A 14269-nucleotide genomic window follows, 5' to 3' on the forward strand; every position below is an offset into this window, starting at 1 on the left:
CTTATGCCCTTCAAATTGACCAAGGGCACATATTTATGGTGACTGTTGCATTCAGGAGACCATTCGTGAAGTTTAGTGACAATTTGCAGCCCTGGGGAGTAAACGTCGGGACTAAATGTTGAGTTAGGGGAGTAAAATGGGGAGTAATTGCAGACTAGGGGAGTAGAAGCTGCAATTACTCCCCGTTTTACTCCTTTTTTTCTTAGAGTGTAGTGCGGGCAGTGAGGAAGATAGCTTTCCAAACGTTCGCGTTGTCTTCAAAGAAATGAACACAGCAGTTCCCTCTAGTGGTTCAGCGGAACGCCAGTGTCCGTGCAGACATACTTACAAGAACATGCATACAGCGCCGGTGTCGACGTGTGTGGTGGTCGTCGTCGTCGTCGTGGTGGGGAGTTGCCCCCACACGTAGACACCATGCTCTGACCTGCAATCAGAGGGTGTGGGTTTCAATCCCACTGCTGCTGCCTTTTTCTTCAAACTGTGATCATTCAAATCAATGCCACTGGGCGTTGTCAGGGGGGGGGGGGGGGATTTATTGGCAGAAAAAAAGAAAAAGGAAAAAGAAGCGTTGTGAGGCTCGTATTGTGTTTGTCCATCTTTGTTTAATTGCCTCGTGGCGATGACGATGATGATGATGGTGATAGGAGAAAAAAAATATTGAGATGTGAACCCGCTCATTGCGGGACAAGCTACTCCAGGTCTAGTAAAGAAAAAACAAAAAGAAAAAAAAAAAACGTCTGAAAAGACGAGAGCGCTACTATGCTCTTGCCTCGTCCACAACAACGTATTCAGCTGTTTCTGCATGATAGTTTTATTCACATTTGCGTCTATCCAATCCAAGCTACATTTTTCGCGTTGGTGCCCACGAACAAAAGCGTGTTCGTCATAATGGCGCACAAAGAAGACCGGGAAGAAAAAAAAAAGAAAACACAGAGGTGCCTAGTAAACAGCACCCGACTTTGAAAGCATATTGCACCAGAAAAAGCTTCATCTTTGTACGATGAAAGATGAAAGTCACTGAAAAGGTTAGCCAGCTGTAGGACTCGAACCCACATCTTCTGGATTGCCAAATCCTAGAGCTGGCTAACCTTTTCAGTGACTTCCATCGTTCATCGTTAATTTCTTAGGCAAATTGAGGCCTTGTACGTATTTGTCCCTTCTATGTTGTTCCAGCCTCAGAACATCAGTTCTTCCATCTTCATCTTCGTACTTACACACTGTAAACTGAAAAACACCCTTATGGGTGTAAATCGCGTGTCCTATAATTGACTCCTCTTTTTACACCGTATGGTCTGGAACACCCTTTTTAGAGGGTGTATCCCGTGTAAAACGCCCTTTGAAAGGGTGCTTTTCCTTGAAAATGCCGTCTTTTGCACCCTTTATACACCTTTTTAGGAGGGTGTTTAACGATCTTACACCCTCCTAAAAGGGTGTTTAAAGGGTGCAAAAGAGGGCATTTTCAAAGAAAAGCGCCCTTTCCAGGGGTGACTTACACGGAATACACCCTCTAAAAAGGGTGTTCCAGACCATGTACGGTGTAAAAAGAGGTGTCAGTTATAGGACAAGCCATTTACACCCATAAGGGTGTTTTCCAGTTTACAGTGCAGTATTTTTTAATGGCTCTCACCTTACTCCGTTCTCGGCACGTGGCGCGCAAATTAGAAATAATAAGCTCTTACAAAACGCTTCCGTCTTGCGAGTTGATACCAGCAAGAAAAAAGCGCAAAGTTCTAAAAACAGTTTTCTGTCCTGCTCTCAGGGTTTCGAATGACGCCCCATGTGGTGGCATTAAAGCGCACATAGCCCGCTATTAAAGAAAAACGACGAGACTAAAACAAACACATATCCACGAAGAACCTTCATGCGGAGCAAACATGCCCTTAGCACCAGGGTATGAACCGACTGGCAGACAGTCAGTAACCCGACACCTCGAATGCTCCCCCCTCCCCGATGTCAGTACAAGGCTAACATCAACCGTTCCACCCAGATCCATTTCATCTGAAACACATAAACACACTTCAGGAGGACATATCCGACCTGCTTCAAACCTCCCCTCCCCCGAGAACTGTCTGGAAGAGGAGGTAGTCCTCATCTTTTGGGGCTGAGAGCGTTTCGATAGATGCTTCTAGATACCTCCCCCCCCCCCTCAATCCAGTCGTTCTTTGTACACTTGACGTTTTTGCTGCAATGGTTCATATTACTAATTGGATTTTTTTTTATTAGTTTATAAGATGGGGATAGAAGAAAGAGAATGGGAAAGGGAAAAAAAAAGTTGTTAATTTTAGAACGTGACTGACGACGTTCGGAGGATGGGGCGTACGCCATCTGGTTGCAGGGTCGGCGGTTGAAAGTGATAGCGGCTGGAGGGGTAGTTTTTTTATTTTTATTTTTTAATGGGCTTTTGTTGGAGCTAAAACCGTTTTCATTGAGCAGACAGTGTGAGACGACAGTTCTAAGATTACGTGTCGCTCCACATATCGTCTTCTCAACAAATTAGAATAAATTAGAATGGTGCAAGCGAGCTGGTGTATACTGTAGTATAAGAGGTGATATTTCCTTGGTGTTTGAGGAACACACAGGAAGATCAAGACAACACAAGACTCAAGCCAGCAATGAAGCTTTAGTGCAAAAGGGGTATTAAGAAGTTCCTTTTTGGTGAAACGTATGAGATGGGATGAGATCTTGCGGAATACATTCCAGTTCGAACAATGTGTCTTTTTTTCTACTCGCAAGTTATTCGCTGCGGAGCCCTGCTGAGGCCAACTTTCATCTGGGCATGATGACCATGAAGCACCCTCCCCCGACCCCTCCCGGAACCACTCTCTAGAGACTGCATAGTAGCCAGAAAAAGAAAGAAAAAAAAAGAAAGAAAGAAAGACATTGAATTCAAACATGTGCACTCCATTTTTAACTGTATGCACAGATGAGAGGTAATTTATTCTGAAAACAGACTGTCTGTGCTTCAAAGAAATATTCCAACTGAAAAAAAAAAGTAAGTGAAGTGAACAGCAAAAAGTTCATTTCAAACTCTGCAGTGAAAATTCTCTGACAATTAGCTTTGTTACCCAACCTTATGAGGTGCCGGGGCCCCTGAGGTCCGGCATCCCATCTGAGGAAAGCGCCCGAGGCGGCTGCTCCTCTCACCTCAGAACGGCTATGGTTTGCTGCATCGTAGCAGTTTCAACTTTCAAGAAGGTCTTTTAAGGAACTTTCAACTTTCAGGCAGAACCTTTCAGGGTCTGTAGACGCTATCTTGCAGGTTCATTTTTGGCGGGTTATGTGCGTTATAAACCGCTATGTGGCCTTGGTGGTTCGTTATAAGTGTCGTATGTCATTTCCATTATGAGTGGATCATGGTACCACCGTTATAAGCGAGGTACCCACGTCATAAACTGTTTAATTAATTTTTTTTATTTATTGTGGTCATGAACAACAATGACGGTCTGGAGGCTTTGGGGGTTCCGTTGTAATTGCGTTGCTTCGTCTATAACAAAACGGGATTGTCATGATCGTTATAAGCGGGCTACGTAAGTTATAAGCTGTTATGCGGCCAGACTGCACAGTAAATCTACATTTATGTATAGACTAGGTTTCCAGGCAGTAATGCGTTCACTTTATACCAATAATTATACCTTTATTTCTATTCCATTTCATTTCTATATTTAGACAACTTCATACCGAACATTTCAAATACTTTCCGACTTTTGACCACTTTCTCCAAATTGTGTCCCCTTCGACAGCCCAAATCTATGTCGCGTATCTCGGAAAAGTACCAAGCTTGCAAAAAAAAACTGTTCGGAGCAACACGTCAAAGTGCATACGGAAAACATTCAAACTAACAACTTCCCGAAACGAAAAAAAAGAAATAAGAAAGAGCTTTTCTAAAAAAGAAACCACGAGTCCATACACCTGGCACAGTTTCATCATCACTCTCGAAACACTTTTTTTTTTCTTCTTCCTCTTCTTCTTCTGTGCCAATAATTGGCTCGCGCGAAAAACAAGCTCGCGTTACTCAGATGCCACTCGGCTGCTTTTGCGCATGCGCCGTGTCGCGCGCACAGCCACCATTTGCGCACGCAGGGAAAGGAAGGAAAATATTTTTCTCGTTTCGTGCTGGCTTCTCTCGCAAAAGAAGTGTTTATTATTATTGGTCGTTTATGGTACACCTCTCCGAGAGAACGCGTGCGGGCAGGCAGGCAGGCGCTCTGTCGACACAGGCGGAACGAAGTCCTGCAAAACAGACGTCATCGATAGGAACAAAAATGCCTGCTCTCAAAGCATTCTGTGCATTACGTCAGCGACAAAAAGCGGCTGCGGGTAAGATTTTCAGCGGGCGTTAAAGTAATCTGGCAACAACAACAACAACTAGATAATGATGATGATGATGATGATGATGATGATATAGGGTCACCGTGGCGTCCCTTATGGTCGCAGTTGTCTTTCGATGTAGCCCATTTATTTATTTGTTACGCTGCAACAGAGTTGTACACGTTACTCGAAAAAAGTAATTGATTACAATTACTGTTACTACTGCGCGAAAAGGAATTATTTACCGTTACAAATTACTTCATCCAAAATGTAATACGTTACCGATTAAAAATGTAACGCGTTACTTTTAAATTGTGGGCCATAGCAAAGCCAACAAGCCTGCAGTGAATGCAACCATGCAGCTCTTGTTGCAAATTCTAATATGAGACACCAGCATACATGATAAGTGAATTTCACAAATACATTTGAAAGCAACGTACAAAACACATACACGCGTTTGTTACAGATTTATATACAGATTTAAAACAACATCGAAACATCCGCTTGATTTTGTTACTATTGTTATGTTCAGCCAGCACAATTTATCAATACAGTCACCTATTTTACCGTTGCTCCAATTATGTCGCGGTTGTAAGGGATTATCATATCCCAAGCAGCACAATGTACTGAAAGTCGAGTGCAATAGGGGTGGACGGGGAGGTGGAAGGTCTTGAACAGACCATTGGTAAGACGCACCCCTATTGCACTCGACTTTCAGTACATTGTGCTGCTTGGGATTACTGTGGTGTGCATGGAACACGTGTGGACTAGAGACGGCCGTCACAGTGACCTCTGCGTCATTGCTTCAGTCGAACTCGCGGTGGAACAGAACAGATTGGCTTGCTGAAAAAGGTTGCCATTGTTGACAGAAGGTTAAAAAGGTAATCGATTACTCAGTAATTGATTACCGAAAATTGTAATCAGATTACTTGGAAAATTATTTGCTCACAAAATTAATTGATTACGTTAAAAATTACTGAAAAAGTAATTGATTACTAGTAACGCAATTCTAGTAACGCGTTACGTCCAACTCTGCGCTGCAACAACAGCAGCGACGAAACCGAGACAGAAAAGGCAAAGTAATTGCCTGACAAGGTCCTGAACTCCGTAACAACACACAATGAGTTAAACGCACTAAAAACACAAACACATATAAACATGTAGTAAAAATAAAATAAAAAGTACAGCCACTAGCTGAGGGGAAAACAAGGGCCAGTTTTGTTTTTCAAGCACTTTTATTTCATTTTTTGTTAAGTGCCGTTGCTTTCAACGCAGTTTCAGAGATACTGTAATAGGAAGGAATGAGGTAATGCAAACTCCGGGCACCATAGTCACTTCTTAGTAAAGGAACTACTAAATGTCCCGTAAATCTACAAAAGCTACAGTCATACAGAGTTAACGCTCGAGCTAGAGGATATTTAATGAGCGAATTTAGGTGATTGGTCATCTAATTATGCAATCTAATTTTTTCGACTAACCGATATGTGTAGATCTACTTCGCTTGAAAACACGACGGTCCGCGTCAGTATTCTCATTTTTTTCCTCACATTTTCCAGACCATTTTTCCCAGACCCAGTCATGAATGGGATCATTCTTTTTCCAGCGGCAACAACTTATGCCAGTTAGGATCGGACGTTGTGCCCCATGCCACATACACAAGCCACGAATCATCAACATCAGCAACAACGGTCGCGGAACATTCCAGATAAGCCACCACTTCAGAGCCAAAAAACATAGTTCAACGGTACTACGATCCGCGAAACCACATAGACAAACTTTTTCTGGAGTTATATAGAACATATCTGTTACAACCCCCTCATCGCAATTCATCATCATTAATTTATCTGTTATTGTTGTTACAACCAAAGTTAGCGCCATAGCGCAATTTGGCTATGAGCGGTGTATATAGGCGTGAACAGATAAACAGATGACATCAAAAAAAGAGTGCGATAGTATAGGCGGTAGATCTGTTTCTAAAACCTGAAGGAAAACCCAGCGGAAAAACCTCAGTAAGGACAACCAGCGGCAGGATTTCATTCCTGCCACCTTCACGGCTTTCTGCGTAACCTTGAAACTGCCGTGCCGCTTGGAGCACTGTAGTCGCATGATCTCTTATACGAAGTATTTCGATAAAATTCCCATCCAATTACTTGTAATTGAATTTTACTTCGTCTCTGTCGCGACATCAGCATGCGCCGCTTCAGCTTTTCGTCCTGTGAAGCTTCAGAGTCGCAGGTTCCAGATGAACGTCGTGAATTTTGCTGGAGCAGTTTACGTTCACGTATAGGTTGGTTGGTGGCATATTATTGCCGAGCATTCTGCCTGGCGGTGTGGCAGTATATCTTGTTCAAGGATGATCGTGCGTCCCGGGCCGACTTCGCAGGGGCCGACATTCGTTTGACTCCTTTGCTTCGGTCACACACGCCTGTGAAGCCGGATGTTCGTGTGCAGCTTATTTTACTTGTTTATAGCGAAAACTGCGAGGGTTTGCTCTGCGAAGCTTTGCGTATACAGCATCGGCATTACTATATACGACGTTGTAGCTATATGTTTCGCTTCGAGGGTGGCTGCTCTGGCGCGGTTCACATTGAAAAGACAGGGGGGAAAATATGGGGTCTTGGTGGCAATGGTTCTCCTGATGTCAAGTACGCGGCGCTCGTGCATTTCGTGTGTCCTTGTCTTCTCCAGAGCTAACGCCATGAGTTATTATAACCGAAACTAACTTGCTCGCATCCACAGAGGCACGTCCAGTACCTTTACAGACACATATCCGCTTCATATATGTTAGGAAAGATGCCGCACTTTTCCATTTTTTTAAAACCGGCGAGTGACCGTAACAGACGACAACCGAGCACACAGGCGCGATCTGACGTCTGCTATCGTTCGCAGACGACAAATTCTCGAGGGCGCCACTGGCAGATCGCCAAGTGCGTTTCTGCTTGAATTTGTTGAATTTGACTTCCACGAGCATTACTTTGACCGACGGTACATCGCTGGTTTTTGCGTCCACATATCGCCTTTGAAAAAGAAAAAAAAAAAAAAGGAGGGAGGGAGGATATGTAGAGTTAAAATACGCGGGGAGGTTGGTCACAGCTACGAGGACCTGCTACACCGCCTTCGAAAGGAAACACCGGCTCTGTTGCAAAACACATGCGGCAAAGAGGGCGAAATAACTTAGCAGACGACAGACCCCGTCCCGTTTTCAATCTGCCCAATATATCTTAGACCGACAGTGGGGCGATATATAGGGCCATGTCGGCGAAAACAAGTAGACGACACCGAAAAAAAAAAGAAAGAAAAAAGGAAGCAGGATCGTCTGTTTTCTTTTCGGCAAAAGGGGATCTTTTTGTATGCCCGAAGAAAAGTTGAAAGTCAGAAAAACAGGTAGCGTAATGTAAGGAGTGCTTCTTGCCGCTTCGGTGACAGATATACGACAGAGGCACATCCGGATTTCTGCTTTTATCCTCCCGTTTCTGTTTTTGTTGACGTTGCTCGCGGGGCTCTGACGTGTGTGTATGTGTGTGCGCATATACTTTGGAACTGCGGTGCGGCACGACGGCGCTGTTGTATATACTATCTATATTTAAATATTGATTCTCGCAGCTTTGACGACTGTCAGCTGCGCCGTAGCAGAGGGTATCAGGTTCCGACGTTCTCTTTATTTTGCAAGTTTTCGTCACACTAATTTTGTGTCACGTTACACGGAGTGAAGCCTACGTGGTTTGACATAAGCGCTCAAACTGAGTTCAACGGCAGGAAGGCGTTTCACGTTACTTGTCTGGACGTCTCTTGGCGCACCTACAACACCGGGAATTTCTTGGAATCCTGTACAGTCGGGAACTGTACTCCCGTTTGAATACGAAGTTGATTGATTGATTGATTTTAAAAGAAAAAAAATGGAGATGGTAGTCTCGAGCCACCTTCCTGTGTATTAGCAGGCTTCTTTCCCTTGTATGTTCGCCACCAAATTACGGGGTTCGAAGCCATCAGTGATTTATTCTCCAGAACCCCCCCCCCACCTACACTCCCCAGGGATATTCCTAGGCTTTTCGACTCGGGGGTGGGGGGGGGGGGACACCGACATTTGCAGCTTTTCTTTCTGGCTTTTTTTTACCTTTTTGATAGGCAATTTGGGGGGTGTTACAAGGTATTGGGGGTGCCTTAGGGGGTGCTGGGAAATCCCCCCCAAATTTTGGGGGACACTCCCTGACTTTCTGTCCTGGGCACCCCCTACAGGGGGACCTGTGTAATTTCTGCTTTAGATGCATGTCGGCAATGATATGTAAGGCGGCTACAATGTCACAATGTAACTCTGGATAAACCATTGGAAGCCATGCAAAATGTGCATATATTATACCTTGACAGGGCGGTTCAGGTATACGAAGAAAGAGAATCTGTTTATGATTATGCAAATGAAACAACGTACCAACGTACCGCTTTCCAATTTATTCAATTTCGACCGCAATGCAGTGGTCCTGTTGTATATTGGATGCTTCTTCATCCCAGTATCACACCGATTCACATCGACCATCATATTTAGGGGCCCAATAATATCGATCGAAATGATTGATACTGGACCAGTCATCTGGATCAGAGAAGCAATCGTTTCGATTGCTTCTTAAACCATCATCGTCATTATTGTTTACCCGCAACGAGCAAAAGTAACTTCATCTGAATAGCCATCCCAGGATAAACAGCGCGCACAAATGAAATGGAAAAGAGAGACGGCCCTGAGCTTTACTCTGACACCTCGTTTATCTTCATTTTTATCATGCAATACGCACCCCTCATACAGGTATTTTTATCTCGTGACACGTGACTTGGACTTGAAACCGTATATGCGGGGAGGAGGGGGGAATCTATTTATTTTGCAGGAAAAGCAGTATATGAGGTACAAGCGTACTATGATACATATGTATAGTACGCGGGTAACGGTGTTACATACGAACACAACAGTGCAGTACAGTGAACCCTCGTTAATATGACCCCCGATAATCTGACATACGCGCTATACGACCATACTCCTGGGGAACAATGCGGTGAAACCTCTGCAAATCCCCCCCGTTAATATGACAATTCCGCATTATGACCAACATTTTCGGGAACGACCATGGTCATAATAACGAGGGTTCACTGTAAAACTATAAGAGGCGAAACAGCAGGGATTGAAGGCACACACGTTCGCATTTCAAAATATTTTCCGTGCAATTAAGCTATTAGCACCGCGACGCATCTGTGGCTATTTAGCTGTTTACAGAGGTGAACTGACGGAGGCGGCACAGCAAGTAGCTGCGGGGAAACAGCTGGGCCAAAACGAAATCATAAAAATACATTTAATTCATTTTTATTGAATATTTAAAAATAAAAGATCAAAAAATAAAACTGCGAGCTGCATTTCTTCATTCGTATTGTCTCCGAGGCAGCGAGGCATGCGAGCTTTCACGGTGTTTATGTCTTTACAGTTACAGCGTATAATATCGGGTTATTCTTTGTTTTTGTTCGTGTCCTTCCTGTTTGTATTCGTTTTAATTTTTTTTTCTCTCTCCATAATGCAACGATTGTAAAGTAATAGTATTCTCATCTTGTCCGAGTTCAATGTCTTTCGAATCTAACTGTCGTGGGTACGGCGACCCGTTTCCTGTGGGAAATTGTAGCCGCTTCCCCTTCCTCCGCATGTTCATATCGCCGAGTTCGTTAAACTTTCTCCTCAAAGCTGCTGCTGCTGCTATCGCAATAACAACCAAAGTCACATTGTTTCTAAAAAGCTCGGAACTTATAAAGAGCTCCCTCCACACTGAAAAGCCGGGCGCTATATCCGCGGATCTAAGCGGATATCCGCAGAATACTTCCTGATAATTTTATGGCAGCAGCTTCGGATGCGGATGGGAAGAAGAGCTCATCCGTGCGGTGTGTGTGTGTGGGGGGGGGATATATATTTATTAGACGAAAGAAGAAAAAAAACGGGAGAAAGGTCAGCCAAACTGGACGTCGGCTTGCTATTCCGCAAAAAAATAAATAAAATAACTAAACAAAGAAAGCGAAAGGATTAGGAAATAAAGGACAAACTAACAAACGGTGAAATCAGGATGAGATAGATTAAAAACAAAGATGACGAAAAAAAAGATGACCAACAAACGCTGAAAGAATAATGATGATGATGATGATGATATTCCTACATACGTGCATATCCAGTTCCTGCATTAGTCATCACATGTCATATATGTCATAAGTTACTTGGATCCGACTTGGCCTTAGTCCCCATCATTACGCACAGACATAAACAAACATCTCACGCCCCTTTTGTCCTGGCCAATCTCCCTTAGTGGCTCACGGCCATTATCTCATTGGTAGAAGAAGAAGAAGAATGATGAGATGGATTACAGAATATGACTTTAAAAGGACAGCGTGGGGTTAATGCGTTGAGGGTGAGAGTGAGGCACGACTGGAGTTCACGGGCTGTTCACCAGACCTGTATCGCTCAAGAAAGTCAAAACCGCAGGGCTTTACCCGCTGATGTTCGCAGTGTTCGACTGCACAGAAAGAGAACTATACAGTCTGCTCTGTGCCCACACGCAGGGCGTTTTCGTATTATACATCTTTCGACGAAATGCATTTTTTTTTCTTTTTTGTCACGTGAGGCGATATGATGTCTTTATTAAGAAACGAGAGATAAAGATTACTCACTATTAAAAGGCAGGCTGGCTGTACCTCAAAACAAGCGAATGCAGTCTCTATTGTAGTTGAAAATCGTTCGTCACTCGCTGTTCAGTTCGACTTCGACTATACACGGAGGAAAACGTCCCCAGCCGTTTAACCGTTACAGAATTCGCCGTGTGAGGGGTGGAAGAGAGAGAGAGAGAAAGAGAGAGAGGGGATTAAAGGAACAAATAAATAAACGAAGGAAGAGCAGAAGTTCGTTTCGGACGACCCCTGTTTTGCGACAAGACGTTTCTTCGAAGAGCATTATTTTCCGAAGGCGTCGTCGGGAGACTTTCTTTCATTTTTTTTTTTTAATTTTTGATTAATATTATTTTGTTGTTGCTTAAGTCGTTATTTCCTGGACGGACAGGGTTGTGATGCTTCTGCCTCCACTGTCTGGTCTAACAACACATATGGACTGTTTAAGATTAAAAAAAAAAAAAAAGAGAGTAATTAGTCCAAATTTTGACCGGCCTCGGTGGGCCTCAGTGGACTCGTAACGTGTCCGTCGTGCGTTCTGCATGGCCACTCCGAGGACACCAGCAACTTTTGAGCTCATACGCGTAATCTCCGCGATTTATTTATCTATTTATTTGTTAGTGTCCACAAACGGAAATAATCCTCATGAGCGGTGTCCTCATCCTCATCCTAATCTTTAAACGAGAGAAAGAAAGAAAATAAGCGTAACGAGTAACAGATAACGCTATGGACGACACATACGCGTGCATATATAACATTTAAAATTCACGAAGTCGTCTCGTGACGTGTTGTCGATTATCCCTGATGTCTCCGACTAACGACACTCCTAAGAAACCTTTTTCTTCTACTTTTTTTTTTTTTTTCGCAAAGAGAATCCACTACGATGTGCACATGATGCTTCAAAGCCAGTGAGAGCAAACGCAAACAAGAAGATACTTCTCTGGTTTCGAGCAACTCGCATCCGTGTCGAGATCCACGCTTCAACTTCTCGTCCACCTTCCTTCCCGTGTGGCGCACTCTCGAAACGCTCGACGATCGCACAAAAGCGATGCTGCGCCAACTCAGATATTGGACACCGGCGCCGCGGTGACGTCACGGCCACCGAAGAAGGAAGGGATGGACTTGGGAGGTAAAATGTCGGACAGAACATTAGACTCAACACAGCAGTGATGACGACGTTTGCAGCCAAACATGCATGCACAAGCGCGTCGAATGACGTGGTTCAAATGGTGAGGTATGTATCTTCGGCCAAAATATGCATTTTAACTGCAAAAAAAGTAGCACCCTGACTTAGATTCGAAACTAGCATCTGACACACACACACACACACAAATTCAGGAAAGGCATTTAACCCGAAAGAGTCAGAATCTAAATATACATACACGTATGCGCCGGTTTAAAAGCTATCTTATCTTGTCTGTGTACGGAAATGCGCATGTTGTAATCAATGCAAATAAAGACGAACTTAGTCGGAAAAAAAAATTGAGGGCAGCAAGAATAGGGCATGCAGCAGATAGACTAAGTGATTCATGATCGAAAAGCCATTTGCGCGAACAATTTATTTCACAAATTAATCTTGCATAGTGCAGATAATTGCAGGCTAGTACCCACATAGTTTGGAGATGTTCAGGCTGCGTCGATGATGTAACATCAAATGTGCTTCGCACAGTTTATTGTTGCACTCAAATAATATTTACGTGAGACACGAATACAGAACTCCTTTATAGTGCGCAGGTGACACGTCATAGGAGTTCGGAGAGAAATCGGGTTTAACCCGAACCGGTCCCGAACTGATTCGGGAGGAATCCGGTTTAATTCGAAAAAGTCAGACCCTACAAACATTGTAGGATCGTAAACAAAGTAGGCCCCACGGTTGTTGCGAAACTGAAGGCACATAAAACGAAACTAAATCTGCGACGGGAGAAAAACGAGAGACAGAGAACGTGAAAGTGAGAAGGAGAGGCAAAAGTGGGATTCGTGCATCTCGAAGGCCGGTTGTTTTTCTGCCTCGCAAGCATCGGTCGATGGCAGGGAAGAAGGCGGTGGAAGAGCCGTTATTTATAGGGGTGACACCTATGGGACACGAACGCTACTCTGGGGAATTGTTTGTGAGACGCCAAACAACCCTCCTCGCCCTCTAAAAAAACTTCTGCCACCAAAGGGGCGAGCAAAAAAAAAAGTACATACATTTACTCTTCTTCTTTGAGTCGTTTTTTTTTTTTTCTTTATCAGCTGGTCCGCGTACACTGCTGCTGCGGGGCACTTTCAACAATATGATAAAAGTTTTCTTTGCTCGTTTTCACCGGGTGCCAAAACGGCATGAGAAAAAATCGGTTTTGTCCCAAGTGACGACAAAATTAAATTTTACGGGATATTCTGTACTTTCTTACTTGTTTTTTCTGTTCTTTATTTCTTTTTGATTGCTCGGAATTACGTAGGTCAGACGGAGAGGTTCTTAGGTGCTTAGAGATAAATATATTTTTTTATCTGTTTTTGACAGCTTTTTTTTTATTTCCGTGTTAGCGCCACGAAGCAACTGTGGCTATGAGCGACGTAGAGACGAGGACAGGTGGGGAGAGTACAGAAGGAACGAGCGGGGGGGGGGGGGCAGGGAGGGATATATTTATTATAAAAAAAGGAGGAAAAGGTTAGCCTGCGCAGGGGGTTAGTGTGCGTCCTGGACCGACTTCATGGGTACTGTGCAGACATTCGTTTGGAAAGTCTGACACAAACTGACAGCTTTCTGCGCTCACTTCCTTTGCATGATGAATATTTGTGAATAAATAAGTACATAAATATAATAATAATAATAATAATAATAATAATAATAATAATAATAATAATAATAATAATAATTATTATTATTATTATTATTATTATTATTATTATTATTATTATTATTATTATTATTATTATTATGTGTTAGCACCGGGAAGCAACTGGTGCATCTTTGTGGTGATGGACAGAAGGGGTTGTGTCCTGGGCCGACTTCGGGGGACGCGGCGCCAACATTCGGCAAAAAAAAAAAAAAAAACTGCCAGAATCCCCGGGAAGACAACAGACAGCTGAGGCGGTGGTGGGAACCGATCCCGAAACCTCCCAGTCTTCGGTATGACCTCGGAACCCAGCACGTCCCACGAGCAGCCCTGTCCAGACACTTACGGTGCTAAAATGCCCCGCGTAATCATACGGGGTTGGAGACGAGAGCGTATGTTTACCGCAGATGATACACACCGCTAGATAACACTTGCCAGTTCTCTCCCAGTCAGTGACCGCTCAGATA

The 14269-nt window shown here is 43.7% G+C and overlaps 1 long non-coding RNA gene across 1 annotated transcript in view; it reads right to left on the reverse strand.

Annotated features, from left to right (window-relative positions):
- Positions 1-316: 316 nt before the first annotated feature.
- The window catches only part of LOC135397290 (uncharacterized), a 122478-nt gene continuing 108525 nt past the window's right edge, over positions 317-14269 (reverse strand). Inside the window, exon 3 of the long non-coding RNA XR_010423628.1 lies at positions 317-424. This is a non-coding gene — a long non-coding RNA (uncharacterized LOC135397290). The remainder of the gene's footprint in view (positions 425-14269) is intronic.

The sequence above is a fragment of the Ornithodoros turicata genome, chromosome 6, assembly GCF_037126465.1.
Source record: "Ornithodoros turicata isolate Travis chromosome 6, ASM3712646v1, whole genome shotgun sequence".
NCBI lineage: Eukaryota > Metazoa > Arthropoda > Arachnida > Ixodida > Argasidae > Ornithodoros > Ornithodoros turicata.